We start from the raw sequence: 15554 nt of genomic DNA, 5'->3' as shown, positions 1-15554 counted from the left end.
TGCCTTGACTAGCAGAAGAAATTGTGAAATTGGAGGTATTTCACAATTACCAAAGACACATAATGGAGAGATCAACAAATTAAATGGGAGAAGAAAGAATACTTTTTTGGCTATTATTAGCTCAGTGTTTGGGACAGTCGCCCATCTATGATCGGGAAGGCATCATCGGTTTTGCAGTTTAGGAAACATGATAAGTGGCTGGTCAAATCATTTCTGAAATAAGTTTCTGAAGCTAGACATGGAGCAGCTAATTACAACCATGTACCCATACTATGCCAATGTGTCACATACATACATACATAGATATACATTCATACAGAGAGGAGATAATATTTTAAATATGATTATTTTGAAATTACCTTTATGGATCTTAAACATTGCATACACAGTTGCATTTTTTGTAATGAGTTTTGGCTGAAGAAGTAAAGGTGCTGTCGGTCCTGGACAGTATGGACAATGTGTTTCCAGTGGAACAAACTTTAATGGTGGTTTTTTGTCTTCCAAAGTCAAATTCTGAAGGAGTTCTTCTGGAATTCTTTTTTTTATATGTAAATATTCAACCATTTTCTTTACGTGCATACTGTTTGGTGGGTATTCACTGCCTTCCAACAATGAATCGACAGTATTTAGATCATCTTTATCATCTGAGGGATCATCATCACTGTCAATACCAGGAATATTGTTGTTGATATTTTGATATTTTCATGGTCTTTACCTTCCAGTAACTTTGGATGTTCCTGGAAAAGCCACCACATTGAAAGGTATCTGTGAACGCAGGTAGGAACCTTACGGCTGCCTTTACACTGACAGTGCCAATTTCCGGTTTTCGTATCAAATGTGACACGGGTTCTTTTGAAAATGCACCAGTAGTCTTGCTTACCAGTGTACACAGAGAAATATACAAATCGAGCTGAAAACCCTTGATCTTTATAAAAAAACTGGGTACACAACACAAACCCCTGCATCACTCGCAGCTGAAACTATTTCCTGGCATTCTTTTTCTCTTGTTGAGGAAATAAGGTTTTTGTTCTTCATTTCTTTTAATGAGTTTACCTGCAGTTCATTAGGGAACTGAAATGGGTCTGCTTTTTTTGCCATTTCCAAATGTTTGCACTCTAATGCTGGATGTCCACTGCGGCAAGCCATTCCCATAAATTCCCTACATTCAGAAATTTCACAAGCCAGAAGTTGTTTGCCAGATGTTTTTTGTAAGTGTATTGCTGCTCTTTGTCCACTTTTAGCACGCGGCAAAAAATATATTCCATTTTTGTAATCCACACAGTGAACAGGATCTGAGGTAATACCATGGGTTTGCTGCTGGTGTCGTCTCAGTGAAGACTGCATGGAAAATTGAGTATCACAATGCTCACACTGTATTGCTTTCGAAGATTCTTCCCGCTGATTTGTTTCAATAGGGGTATCTTCCTGTTTCCCTGATTCATGTGACGAGTGTATGTGATCCACTGGAATTAAAATAGGAATAATGGTTATTGGAAGCCTGTTATTGCTGATGAATTAGGCTAAGTTAATTCCACAAGATACTAAGGCATATTTATAAATGATGAAAAAACATAAACTTAAACATAACAGCATAATGGGTAAATGTACATATGGTAGCCGATTTAAGTACAAGGTTTGACATTCTTATATTGTAGAAATGTTCATTAGGTCAAAAGTAACCATTTTTAGACAGTTTTAAGCATTACAGTAAAACAATGAAATGTAAGATGCTAATTTAAATTAAACCTTGCCTTGTTTGGAATGATTTTCTCTCAATGTGTAACCTGTAAAACAAAGTGTTACATATTTCTACATTCAGATAATATTAGGAAAACGAAAACGTTTTGAAATCATTATTTCCTACAATTTTGTGACACTGAATGATATCTACACCTGGCATCCAAAAGCTACAGACTGAACATGTGTATTTTTAATAGACCTTGGATAGGCACTTTTTGATGTTATGGGATTGATGTGTGGTAGATGGGATGCGGATTGCCTGACAAGCTCTGTCTATGGGAATGTTTTACAGCCCTGGTGGAAGATTTGGGATTGCCTTGTGTGGAGCTACTTGTGCATAAAATACTGTAACACTGCCTTCCCTTCTCTCTGTTTGTTAAGAGAAGCAATGTGTGCTGGTTTGATATAGGGAACTTGGGAGACATAGTTTCCTGATTTTGGGTGGGTATGTAATGTCAGCTGTACTGCAGCTTCAGGAAACGCACCTGACGTGTTGGTGCTCATCATTTGCTCTTTTTTCATGTTGCTGGTGTTGAGACAGCTTTTTCGGCAACCACACAGGGGCACCTGAGCATACTGGAACTGCCGGCTCTGCAGTAACACCCCTCCTGCTTTGTCTTAAAGGGATGAGTGGCAAAGGCCTGGCTGCTCAGGGGGTCGGGGGGAGCAGGTCAAAAATGTTTGAAGACCACTGGCTTAGTGGATTTACAATGTGAGGCAACATCTTTGATTGGCATGCTCGTCAGAGTCTCATATACAAAACAATCCAGTGTGCTCGTGTATGGACATCACACATTTCGCAGCTATCTCTATAAAAAAATTAACACCAACACAGATGGGCGGGACAGGGGGGTCTCGAACAATTTATTGTTTGCTTGGGGGGGCCTTGGCACAAAGAGTTTGAAGACCACTGGTCTAGAGTGACTTAAAGGAATGGGGTTTCTGGGTTCTACAATAAGGAGGATTTGTGGAGTGGCAACAAACCATCACAAACTTGGGTATTATAAGATCTTCTTCAGTGGGAAGTGGAGAACACGGTCTCTCATCCGATGGAGTCACCACCTTCACAGTTCTTAAAGCCATCTGTGACAGGCTTCAAACTTAAATGTGATGGGTTTACATCTAGTTCATGCAAAGGTGGTTGCTAAACTTTGCAGAAGCAATATGATTTGAATAGCCAAATAAATAATGAAAAGCAATGACAAGAAAAAGGGTTGGGCAAGTGGATGATGAAATGTAATAGTCACATTTTAGGCAATATTTAATTGAGTCAATTGTAAAGTTTCTGATTGCTGGGGAGAAACAAAACCACTGACATACGATTTGCAATCCTTAATTATGATATGAATTTGTGTTACATTTAAATATGTGGCGTGAACAAACAATGTATAGCATGTATCCGAAAACTACCATTCAGTCACAATTCGTCTGCTGCAAAGAACAATTTGAAGGTGCATTGCTATTCACCAGGAGTCATATAGGCAAACAAAAAATGTGGGTGTGTCACAAGTTATATCCACAAACCTCTGATTAAATAAAAATTAAGTCAATTCACAGGCACATTTCTGAGTAATGAAAACACAGTGGTGGTGATTTTAAATTAAATGATAATTGTACTCGATGGGATGGCAAGATTAGCACTTAAATAGTGTTGGGTACCCTGCATGCAAACTTTTACTTTTTCAAGGCACAGTCCAAAGGTAATAATTAAAGCATGTGACCATGTAATGTGCTCAGTTTTGAAGGACATGTAAATGCTGCCTGCAATTACACTTTGCAGGCACCATTTACAATGTATTCTTATGGAATCTACCTGCTATGAGCAGGTGCTAAATGGAAAAGGATGCCATAGAAATCCATTGGTTAAGCACATGCATGAAATTGTGTTATGCAGGAAAACAAAGTGTACTTTCGCGAGATGAGAGAAAGCACAGAGGTGATATTAATTGTGTTCAATGCTTTTTGTCCATACTGGGGCCAGGCCAGTAAATTAAAGCATAAAAACATTAAGAATTGCTTTGATGCCCTGCTTTCATGCCCTGATTTAAAAAACGCTTATATAAAAATGGAAACCAGTATGTAATAAAATAATTCAAGAATTCTAATAGCCAATTAGTCCCTGAAAGTGGTGTAAAACATAACCCATTTAAGGAAAAAAAAATTTAAACAAAGAAATATTGATGAAGCACGATTGCATCTGTTAAACGTTTGACTTGTATTAGTTAAGTGAACAGGTTTGGCATTGTTTGGGTGAATATGTTTTCACCTTTGCCAAACACAAACGGGTGCTCACATTTTACACATGCAAAGTGGGGAATGCTAATTTTTTCTGCATTCTTTTAGCCTCTATTTTGGAATTATAAAACATGATGGATTGCATTGCAGGAGCATGGAAATTTGACCGAATTACCCCCATCCTATGCGAACTATATTGGCTTACACTACAAGCCAGCATACTTTTGAAGACCTCATATATCATGTACAAAGCAGTCATGAGTAGCACACCAGCATAACTCGGGGCTAAGCACCACATATATGGTTGCACACCCTTCTCATGCAGAAAATCAACCAACCAGGTTGAATCACAACTTGTGCACAGATGACCAGCAAACAATCCTTCCCTTGTCATGCACCCACACTCTGTAACTTGATCGAGGTGTCAGCTCTGAATGACTACACAATTCTACAATTTCGCAAATCTATCAAAAAATGGCTCTTTCAACGACACCTGAACAAGGACTAATCCCAATGGATGCATATACCGACGCACAGACCTCAGACTTAAGAGCTACTATCAAAAAGTGGCAGCCCAAATGCCGGCTACCCACACTCTGTACAGCTCTGCCCTGCACTCAGGGTAGGTCAGCGCTTTAAAACAATAAAATAAAATAAAATAAATAGAACCTTTCAGTGAATCAGTAGCAAATTGAGCGAGGTGCATTTTGCTCCTTTCAAGAAAGGGACATATATTTGCGGATGCAAAAACTGCTTTCTCACTTGTCATCAATGACTTTGCCAAATGCAGATGCAGTATAATATGGAACTTATTGCAATTTGAGATAACATATTGATATTGTTAGCAGAAATAAACATGTAATAAAGTGAGTTTTACACTTGAACAATAACAGCTGATTACATTTGTTGAATCTATTTGATAGAATGTAATGTAATAAATGAAGCAGTATTTTTTATTTAATCAATTCTGCTTAGTATATATTAAAAAAAACTTACCATGTTTTGTTCGCAAGTGGTTTCTAAAGTTGAATGCGCGGGTTATTAGGATAAAGCAAATAGGACAGTGCCAATGGTTTCGATTTTTTGTCTGTAGTTGTAATTGTGGACAATTGCAAGGAATTATGTATCCATCTGTAGAATTTAAAATAATACATGTGCATTACGAAAACAACATAAACACAGCGAGACATAGTTGATTAAAATGAAAAATTGCTTTTCAATTATGTGATTTGGAAAGAAAAGAGGAATAGGTATAATGGTTTCAGTACTTGTTGATACTCATTGGTGCCACAGTCCTTCTGTAACTCTCGAAAAAATGGAAGGGGGATTTAGTCTTTTAATACACAATACTGGATGTGGTTGTGTATGATCAATATAGCGCAGCTGTTAAAGCGGTAGCACCATGACATGAGACAGGATACACCTACACAAGCAGTGGACAAATATGAAGCGTAAAAGGGGCTAGCAGATTTAAAAGGACCAAGAGGCACTGAACTCTGACAAATGGGAAACAGCCACCATCTGGACAGCAGAGGAGGAAAAGGTGCAGCCAATTATTGAAATGGAGCGGTTGACTGGCTTACAGAGGGGTTGTGATACTTGTGCGACAAATGCATTTGACAAGCCCATGACAAAAAAGAAAGCATGTATGGCATGCAGCCAAAAGTGTCTACTCAATGCAGGCACAACATGTGAGTACATACAGAAAGGAGTCATTCATCAATGACTATGGAAACAGGATCAATCAGGTAGGCATACAACAGATGTGTACCATTGTAACTGTACACAGCATGTACAACATGTAAATACACACACACACACACGACAAAAGCAAAGAGAGCACCTGCTGTGATGAATGTGGACTATTCGTCCATTTTCTGCAGAGGGGAGCCACCACCTTTAAAGCTAGTGATGTAAGCAGACTAAGCTAGACCCACTTTAGGAGGCAGGGAAATTGCGACCACACTGAGAGTGACTCCCCTTTTGGGAACAAGCACACACATTCATGTAAGCAATTCCCTGCACAGAGTACAATGAGTGCCTACATGTGAATCGGGAAGACTGTTGTTACTTCTGTTTTGGACTCTACAAATAGTTACCTTTCTTCAATCGCTTTGGCTTCAGGTAATGCTGCACTAAACAGTTAAAGAGCAGCAACAATCCCCTTTTGATTGTCATGACATACTGTGAGAAACCCTGGGTATTCTCCCAGTTAGACCCCGGGAATCCCTTATTCAGGTGGCCAGGACACGGCCATCGCTGCTGGATAAGTTCCTGGGGGTCGACCAGTGGGGGAGGGTCATCTGGGTAGGGGATCCCAGGGTTATACTCTGGGAAATGCCCGAGGTGAGATGCGGTATTATACCGGAGAAAGGGACGAGGACCACAAGGTCCCCGAGGCTTTTATGGGCTGTAGTAAATTGACCTACCTTCCACCCGATACAATTCCCTTTCGAGAATCCATCATCCCCTCCACCTCTGTTGAATATATTACAAACCCTGTTGTATTCAGAAACAATATTTCTAGGAATCCTTGCTTTCCTGTTCCCTATTCAAATGCTCCCCATCATTTTCCTTCACATTCCTCTAATTATTATTTCCCGAAACCCCAGTATACTGCATTGACAAAACACTACGATTCCCACAATCCCCTTTGTTCATTTCCCCAGCCCAGCCAATCCCGTCCTTCTGATTATTGTTTCCGGAAAATCCCAATCTCCTGGAACAGAGTACTATCATTCCCACAATTTCCTATGTGCTGTTCTACATCCGGGTCATTTTTGTCCAATTTGCAAACCTTCCCTATCATACCCCGTAGGACACGCAGGTACTATACCACCCTCCTTTTCCACTCTGAACCTTTCATCCCAGTGTGACATACAACAGACTTGTAATGTTAAACCTGTGTACCTGGCAGGTCACAACCAGAGGGTCAGGCAAAGTCAGGAGATTAACTTGAACCACACACACCTGATGGCCCTTCCTTTTACCAACAGGGATGAAAGGTGGAGCAGAAGAGTGCAGTACAAGCAAGGCGAGAAAGACAAGCCTAGCAGACATCACGACGAGACGGCTAACACGCGGATGTTCAAACCAAGGAGAAAGGTGGCAGAAAGCGAGAGGGTGGCGAGGCAGAAGGTAAACTTGCACTTTTCGTTCCAGACCCACAGAACCTTCACTGACTTGTCCTGAAAAAAATGTGAACGGTACACAGGGCAAACTTATGGCGATAAGGTACCGTCCTTGACTCAATGAAAGCCGAAACCAAGCGGTGCAACACAGCTGGTGAGTCGAGGGGAGAATCGATAAGCACCTGGCTGTGTTGAGTGAAAAGCGACAAGTGGCAAGTTTAAGCATATTAAATTGAATTGTGATTGAACTGTAAAAGGTGGTTAAGGGGAGACCAGCTGAAGAGGGAAACCAGCACCATGTGGGTGCTAACTCGAGAAGTGCTGTTTACTCCCTGCTAGAATAGAGCTACAGAAACCAGAAGGCCATAGGAAGGCCACAAAAAGAAAGTGGTCATACGTGAGGGTTGAGCAAAAGCCCCGTATAATCGAAAGACTTTGATTCGTAAGTTGGCTAAAAGTAAGGGAAGTGAGTCCCGAATTGTGAATGAAGGAAAGGAACGTGAATCCTGCAAACATTTCAAACCAGTAGAAAGTTTTGAAAAGGCAATAATGAACACGGAGGGGGAATGCCGGAGGAGGGGGACAAAGTCTAAAAGTCCAGAGAAACAGAGTGTTAAAGTGAACCCAAAAAAAAGGAGGTCCACTGAACTGTTTGACAAAGATTAAGAAACTAAGAAGAGTCCGAGCCTGGACGAGAGAGATCCGGGTGAAGCTAAAGTCAGCAATGGAAGGTGAGAGATGCCCGAGCCCGAACGAGGGAGATCCAAGGAGTGAAGCTATCATCCAAAGTTTAATGAGAAAAGAATAAGAGATACAAAGAAATACAATTGTGAATGGGTCAGCCCAGAAGAGGCAGACAAAGGGGTGAAGTTGCCACCCTATCTGAATCTCGGATTACAATTGAGAAGGGCCAGCCCACAAGAGGGGGACCCAGGGGTGAGCCCATCACCCAGTGTATATTGAGAACACACTTTTATTTGTTAAACAAACTTTTATTTGTTAAAGGAAGTTTTGTTTTTGTTGTTTGAATACATCAAACCCTGAAGGCATTAGACTTTCAGAGGAAACGATACTTGGAAATTGACAGTCCTGAGAACAGCCATTGGAACTTTCATCTCATGACATAGAATCCCGAGAATGTACTGTACTGCAAGCTGCCATCTTATTCCCTGTCTAAAACATGGGAAAGGGAGACCCAAGCCACCGCATACTGATGTATCATTTTGAGAACACTTGTTTCTTTTGATGAGAACTATCTCACACACCCTTTTGGTATTAGTTGTGAGGTTTGGCAATAGGTTTCTTAGTATAGGCCACTTTGATTTGACACAACACCACTAGGACTGCCTTATTTGTCATTTGATGGTCGACACTTGTCCCCATCTTAGATTTATGTTTAGATTAGGTGTTTTTCCAACCATCACACCACTTTCATTGTTCAATAAACACCCTTGAACTGTGATCACTTGTGTTCTGTCTTAATTGTTGTCACCATGAGTTCTTCACAGTACATAACTCAAAAGAGAGAGAGAGAGAGAGAATCCTATGCAGAGGTAATCCTACGATGAGAGGATGTCATGGAGGGGCAGAGCCAAACTAGACGCGGACCCGGCATTAGCGCGGGACGTGAGATGATCACTAGCAAGATACTAGAAGACTGGCGTCCTGAATGGTAATTAGGCCAAAGTAGAGAGAGTGAGACGGAGATGCTAAAGCAAAGACACAGAAGTCGTGGTGGCCCTGGGGCCCATTACAAAAACGGAGTCCAGACCGCAGCAGTGATTGGTTCCCCTATCGGTGCATGAAAGGCGCATCAGCTGACGAGCAGGGTTGAAAAAGTAGAGAAGATTCTCCCGAAAAGGTAATGCCGCTGAGAGGGCCAAACAGATGTATGCACATCTGTGAGAGACTAAAAGGTTATGGAAGACATGAACAAATTGAACAGACAGACATCCACCAGAGACAATGATAAAGCAGGTGTTTTGGAGAAAGAAAAGGGCTTTGGGGAAAACCCGGAAAGCAAGACATTGTTTAGTACTATCAGGCATAGAGGTATGATTGTCCTAAAACACTCTCTTTGGGAGATGGGTGGCCCATTATGCATGTATGGTATGACTATTTTGGACAGTTGTATGACAAAGGTGCTGAGAAAGTTGCTGTCATACCAATATTGGGAGAATCTATTAAGGGTGCAGGATAGTGGTGGGATAGGGCATTAGATATACTACACACCTCTTACATACTAAGCATCCATAGCAGGAGTGGTCACTTGGCACCTGTGGCTACCTCACAATACCCTCCTAGACTTACCATTGGACTTCATGACATAGAGAAGAGCATATTGTGATATAAAAATACACAAACAGCAATAATGAAGAAAACACCTTGATGTGTTATGCTATTTATAGAGTTTTGTTACTAATGGGATAACAATGGTAAGGGTTGCCTCAGGAATGGCGCACTGCGACCAAGTGTGGAATCTACAGACCTTAGTCTCCAGGGGGGTGGAAAATGAGACAGATCAGAGGAGGGATAAAGATGGATCTGTTTTATTTTAAAAAATATTACAGAGAGTGAATAATGTGTGATGTCAAAACAGACCCACAATAAATGTTATGAAAATGTAATCTGTTGCAATACTATACCTTCTGAACCATTGGTAAAGAGCACTGCTAATTTCCAATGTTGAGTAATTAGATGTTGCTCAGTACATTGTACTTTCTTCTTGCAAAATGTGCAGATGTCGCTTTTGCTGCAGATGAAGATGAAATCATGTTGGTCTGAAAATCCAAACTTCATGTTTCTTTTTTTATCTGTTGATCTGTGAATGACATGCAATATTTAAAATATAATTAAATAACAAAAAGAAAACACCATGAATACAAATCTAAATAAAATTAAACCTATAATTCATGTGCATTGCCAATGCAGCATTTCCTTTTAACTTTGCAAAAGCACCTCTATAAGGCCTAAAAGGAACACACTAGAACCCTTGCCTTATTAACTACAATCTGCCTTCTGAAGACTGATGGAGGCATTGATGATGTTTTAGGCCTTTGGCATGCAAAGAAAGACAAAAGTAGTAAATATAGCATGAGATATTTAGTGGCATCTATCCTTCTATGAGAGCCGTTCTTTAATAATTTGTTTTGGACAAATAATTGAGCGTGGTGTCAAATTCAAAGCTTAGCCTTGAAAAACGATGTGACTCTTCCTCTATAATCTTAACAACACATTTGGAATGAGTTATTTAAAGCTATCCATTCTTTCAGATGCACTACAGAAATAATCTAGTCACATATGTTCTGTATAACAAATAGATGATTTAGGAAAAACGGAGCAAGGCATGTGTAACATCCACAACACCTGCTTGGAGGGGATTAGCATTTTCTAAGAAAGAGGGAGAGTACCTTTTTCCTTTTGGTGGTGTTCCTTTGTCACGTGCTAGCAACACTACTTTGTATCTGCACAGATCCCGGAAAAAGGTTTGAATCTTAAATACCAAATGGATTGTGCCATAAAACCTGTTTTTGTAATTAAATAATTGTAGTACTATGTGCCCAAAAAAAGGGTACCGTATTGGTACTTGCCTACGTTCCTAGCCATTTAGCATTGTGGACAAATGCTAGTTAAAATTATGAGTAAATATTACTAAGAATACTTCAGCCAGTGCACAATATATGTGTAGCCCTAGAAAACACTTTGTTAAAATGTGATCATGTTTCAAATCATACAGAATGTAACGTGGGACATCTAGTACAGCGGTGTATTATATTTACGAACTAAAAGACTGTTTTCTTTTCATTGCTTTTCAAGCACATTATGGGATTTAATGTATAAATAGAGCAAATGAGTGATTGCTAAAAGTTTTTGAATTAATCGTAACCTCTGGCATTGCTCGAGGAAACACTCTAGGCAATCATTCTTCGGTTTGCCAAGCCTTTACAGAAGGGGAGAAAAACATGTACAAATAAAATATTTTTCCACAAAAAAGGGGAAGTCTATCCAGGACACATTTTTAAAATCCATTGACAACAAGCAACCACAGACATATTTCAGACTCATTCTGCGTCATCAGCAAGGTATTACATGGGTCTCTAGGCACAACATGTTCTGGACCCACATCTGGGCTGAAACATGTGTGGGATTGATTACATTTCTGTGCAGAGGGGTGGTCTGCAATTCAGGCTGCACCGCTTACATTAATGGTAGGACCAAAGCAAATGTAAATATAGCTGGTTCCTTTTTGCAACAGTGAACACATGCTTAATATATGGTGTGGAAAGTTGCACAGAGCAATGTCAGTGGTTAACATCATTTCATAATGCCCCACCCCTCACATGTTTTGGTTAAAGTATGTATGAATATATCAACATTTGGGGAAACAATTGCAATCAATCATTGCTTCACTGCACACCTAATTTTAGGGAACACGTATAAAGAAATATTCATTAAATAATAACATAAAGGTAACAGAGTAATTAGGCACTGGGTGGGAATTAATATATTTAGGAAGACTTCAAAAAACACTCACTCAATGGATTACTGTAGGTACTTGGAAATAATTACTTGGTGTAGTCACCTGAAAAGTGCTAATAAGATCATTATACTGATTGATGATGTCTGTTCCTCTGTGCGATAGAAATCCTAACTGACCAAAAGTGCAAAAATATTTAAGAACTGTTAGGTAGTAGAAGTAGAAGCGGGACAAAAAGGTGGCATGCTTGTTGGCCTAAACTCATATTTACCAAAAGAATTACAAAAAACCCTATCTGTCCCTAAAACTAAGAGGGGTTTGTTTCCCTGTATCAAATAACAATAAGGATGATGTTAGAATGTAAATCAAAAGCAAATAGTTAAATGTCCTGTGCCCAAAACCTATTTCCGACCTTTACACTCCAAAGAAAACTGTAACATAAGTGATACACTGTTTTCAGAAGGATGGATCCACCCTCCACAAATTTCATACCCTGCTCCTTTATTTGCTCTGCACCCACCCACCCCTACTGGGGCACAACCAGGGTATTCCCTTCCCTGCCCTCCACACCCACCCCCACAAGCCCTATTTGGCCCACATCTCCGGGGCAAACACCACTTGTCCCCTGCTTACTTTCATGCATACTCATTAACACAAAATCTGCTGGCAAAAAGAAACACGTCATATACAACTTAATTCCCTCAGAAAGTCCAGACTTCACTTTCATCACAGAAACCTGGTTCTCTGATGTCTTCTCATCCATCGCACACGAGGCATTCCCCCAGGCTACACACAGCAGCCATAACAGAACTAGCAGAGCAGGCTGGATTGCATCCTCCACAAACCAAACCTCTTCATTTCACACTCCACAAAACAAGCCTGGAACACAGACTGCAAATCCTTCCTTGTGACATTTCCCATCAACCCATATTTTACACACAGTTTTTACTCATCTACAGACATCCAGCAAACACCTCCTACTCAAGGCAGGAAAAACAGATATAATTTGCGGGAAGATAGCTCTCTTCCCCCAAACCACCCCTTGGTCATCCCCCAAAACACTGCAGCTACGCTCCTACTGGACCTTGGCCAAAGAGAGCACATGACGCCCACCGACCGTGCCCTCCCTGGCTTTCTATAGGGTGACAAGCCACTTTAAAACAATGAGCATCACCCACCATGCCCTCCACAAGACAGGCCCAGAATACCTCCAAAAGAACCTCATCAATTACCAACCCAAAAAAAACTTGCAATCAGGCAACAAGTCCATGATTCACATTGGGTTAGTGTTAGGAGAGGATCCAACCTATGTGGATCTCTCCATGTAAACATGCCGTATATAGTTCTTTTACATTGATTTCTATTGTAAGCCTCATCTTAGGGGCATGTTTGTTCTTAGAATACTTGGTGCCTAACTACGGTCTCCATGTATACTTGTTGTGATTCGGAATGTGGAATGGTGGGGGGTTGGAGGTTGAAGCTCTGCAGGGAGTTTGTGTCTGGCTTCCAGGCTGGGGTTTGTCTTACCCTGTCTCTTGAACTAAACCTCCTCGAAGTTTCTTCTTGGTGTGGCGTACTTTATTGGTGGGGCCCTCCACAACAGTTATTCAACCACCTCTGAGGTAAGCCAGGGCAGCAATGAACCTGCAAATAAATTGTAACAGGCGACAGAGAAAATAAAGTCCAGCAGAAAACAGGACAGAATGCACGCAACATTTGCGAAACCAGGAAAACAGCCGAAACACAAGGGTAGGTATCACATTCCATGCTCATGGAAAATAACCGATGGCAACGCCACCAACTCACACACATCTGCCAACACACAACACTCTTAAGATACAACACACAGCATATCTGCCATAAAAATACAGCTTTCACTTACGACAAAAATTCAGTCTAGATGGACACATAATGAATCTGCCGCGCCTGCATACTATACCGATGATCGTACTGCACCCATCCACATGCCACCTTGATATTGGTAGGTAGTAGGGACTTGACTACCCCTATCCTACTTTGTATTGCCCATAATACACAAAACCATTCTAAAATCATCAGAACAAATGTCTCATACCTTGAACTCTGCTCCATCAGGGGCGTTCACCATTTGCGAAAAGGCAGGGCTATACAAATGACAAATTACATCACATTATATGACCTTTGGAGAGGCTCTGAAAACTTTCATGGGGCAAGCTTGAATGTGTTATATCTAAGGGCTGTTTAAACTAAATCTGAATATTTAGCAACATTTGTAAATGATGTTTTCATGATCATGCATATACTCAGAAATAAAAGTTATAAATATTATCAGTAGAATATGGTTGTTTTGTATTTATCATAGTTCGTACAGTCAAGTGTGAAATGCATGAATTAATGTACAACAACACACACTTTAATATTGCTACCATACTGTTTTTGAAAAAATGTACACAATACAATTGACATTTAAAGCATTAAACAATAACAGATTTAGGATTGAGTACAAAAAAGAAGGTGGGTGAGGCGCGCACTTTGGAGAATCATAAAGATGGTTCTCTCCCCTCCCCCAAATTTGGGAAGGACTTGTGCTTTGGAGGGGTGTCGGTTGCTGGTCACCTGAACAGAAAAAAACTTTTCACTACAGCTACCAGAATCCTTTGAGTCTAATTAGACACACCTGCTCAACAGCCTCCCTGATGATTATTTGAGATTAGAAAGCGCTAGGAGGAGAACAACTACAGACCACAGAACTGCAGCTGAGGGATCTAACCCTGTTATTACTGAGTACCTGATTTGCAGCAAGGGATCTAACCCTGTTAATACTGAGTACCTGATTTGCAGCAGAAGGGATCTAACCCTGTGAATATTTGTCCATCTTGGGATGTGACCCAGCTACTTATTTTTTGCAACAGGTTCAATTGACCAGGACCGGGAGTGCGCGCCTCACCCACCTTCTTTTTTGTATTGAATGCTATTGGAGTCCCGGGCTCCAGAGGCAGCGCCACGGGGTGACTGTGCCCCACTTTGGAGAATCATAAAGATGGTTCTCTCTCCTCCCCCAAATTTGGGAAGGACTTGTGCTTTGGAGGGGTGTCGGTTGCTGGTCACCTGAACAGAAAAAAACGTTTTCACTACAGCTACCAGAATCCTTTGAGTCTAATTAGACACACCTGCTCAACAGCCTCCCTGATGATTATTTGAGATAAGAAAGCGCTAGGAGGAGAACAACTACAGACCACAGAACTGCAGCTGAGGGATCTAACCCTGTTATTACTGAGTACCTGATTTGCAGCAAGGGATCTAACCCTGTTAATACTGAGTACCTGATTTGCAGCAGAAGGGATCTAACCCTGTGAATATTTGTCCATATTGGGATGTGACCCAGCTACTTATTTTTTGCAACAGGTTCAATTGACCAGGACCGGGAGTGCGCGCCTCACCCACCTTCTTTTTTGTATTGAATGCTATGGGAGTCCCGGGCTCCAGAGGCAGCGCCACGGGGTGACTGTGCCCCACTTTGGAGAATCATAAAGATGGTTCTCCCCTCTCTCCCAAATTTGGGAAGGACTTGTGCTTTGGAGGGGTGTCGGTTGCTGGTCACCTGAACAGAAAAAAACGTTTTCACTACAGCTACCAGAATCCTTTGAGTCTAATTAGACACACCTGCTCAACAGCCTCCCCGATGATTATTTGAGATAAGAAAGCGCTAGGAGGAGAACAACTACAGACCACAGAACTGCAGCTGAGGGATCTAACCCTGTTATTACTGAGTACCTGATTTGCAGCAAGGGATCTAACCCTGTTAATACTGAGTACCTGATTTGCAGCAGAAGGGATCTAACCCTGTGAATATTTGTCCATATTGGGATGTGACCCAGCTACTTATTTTTTGCAACAGGTTCAATTGACCAGGACCGGGAGTGCGCGCCTCACCCACCTTCTTTTTTGTATTGAATGCTATGGGAGTCCCGGGCTCCAGAGGCAGCGCCACG

At 41.1% G+C, this 15554-nt stretch overlaps 1 long non-coding RNA gene across 1 annotated transcript; it reads right to left on the bottom strand.

Moving 5' to 3' along the window:
• Positions 1–5009: 5009 nt before the first annotated feature.
• On the bottom strand, positions 5010–13526 carry LOC138579654 (uncharacterized). The gene is made up of 3 exons (XR_011304114.1): positions 13111–13526; positions 9752–9927; positions 5010–5106 (listed from the first exon to the last, which is right to left on the bottom strand). It is a non-coding gene; the product is annotated as an uncharacterized lncRNA (long non-coding RNA).
• Between the last annotated feature and the right edge of the window lie 2028 nt (positions 13527–15554).

This window comes from Ambystoma mexicanum, chromosome 3p (assembly GCF_040938575.1).
Source record: "Ambystoma mexicanum isolate Mex_15411 chromosome 3p, UKY_AmexF1_1, whole genome shotgun sequence".
NCBI lineage: Eukaryota > Metazoa > Chordata > Amphibia > Caudata > Ambystomatidae > Ambystoma > Ambystoma mexicanum.
The sequence above is the reverse complement of the archived record's forward strand: the minus strand, read 5'-3'. Positions and strand labels throughout refer to the sequence as shown.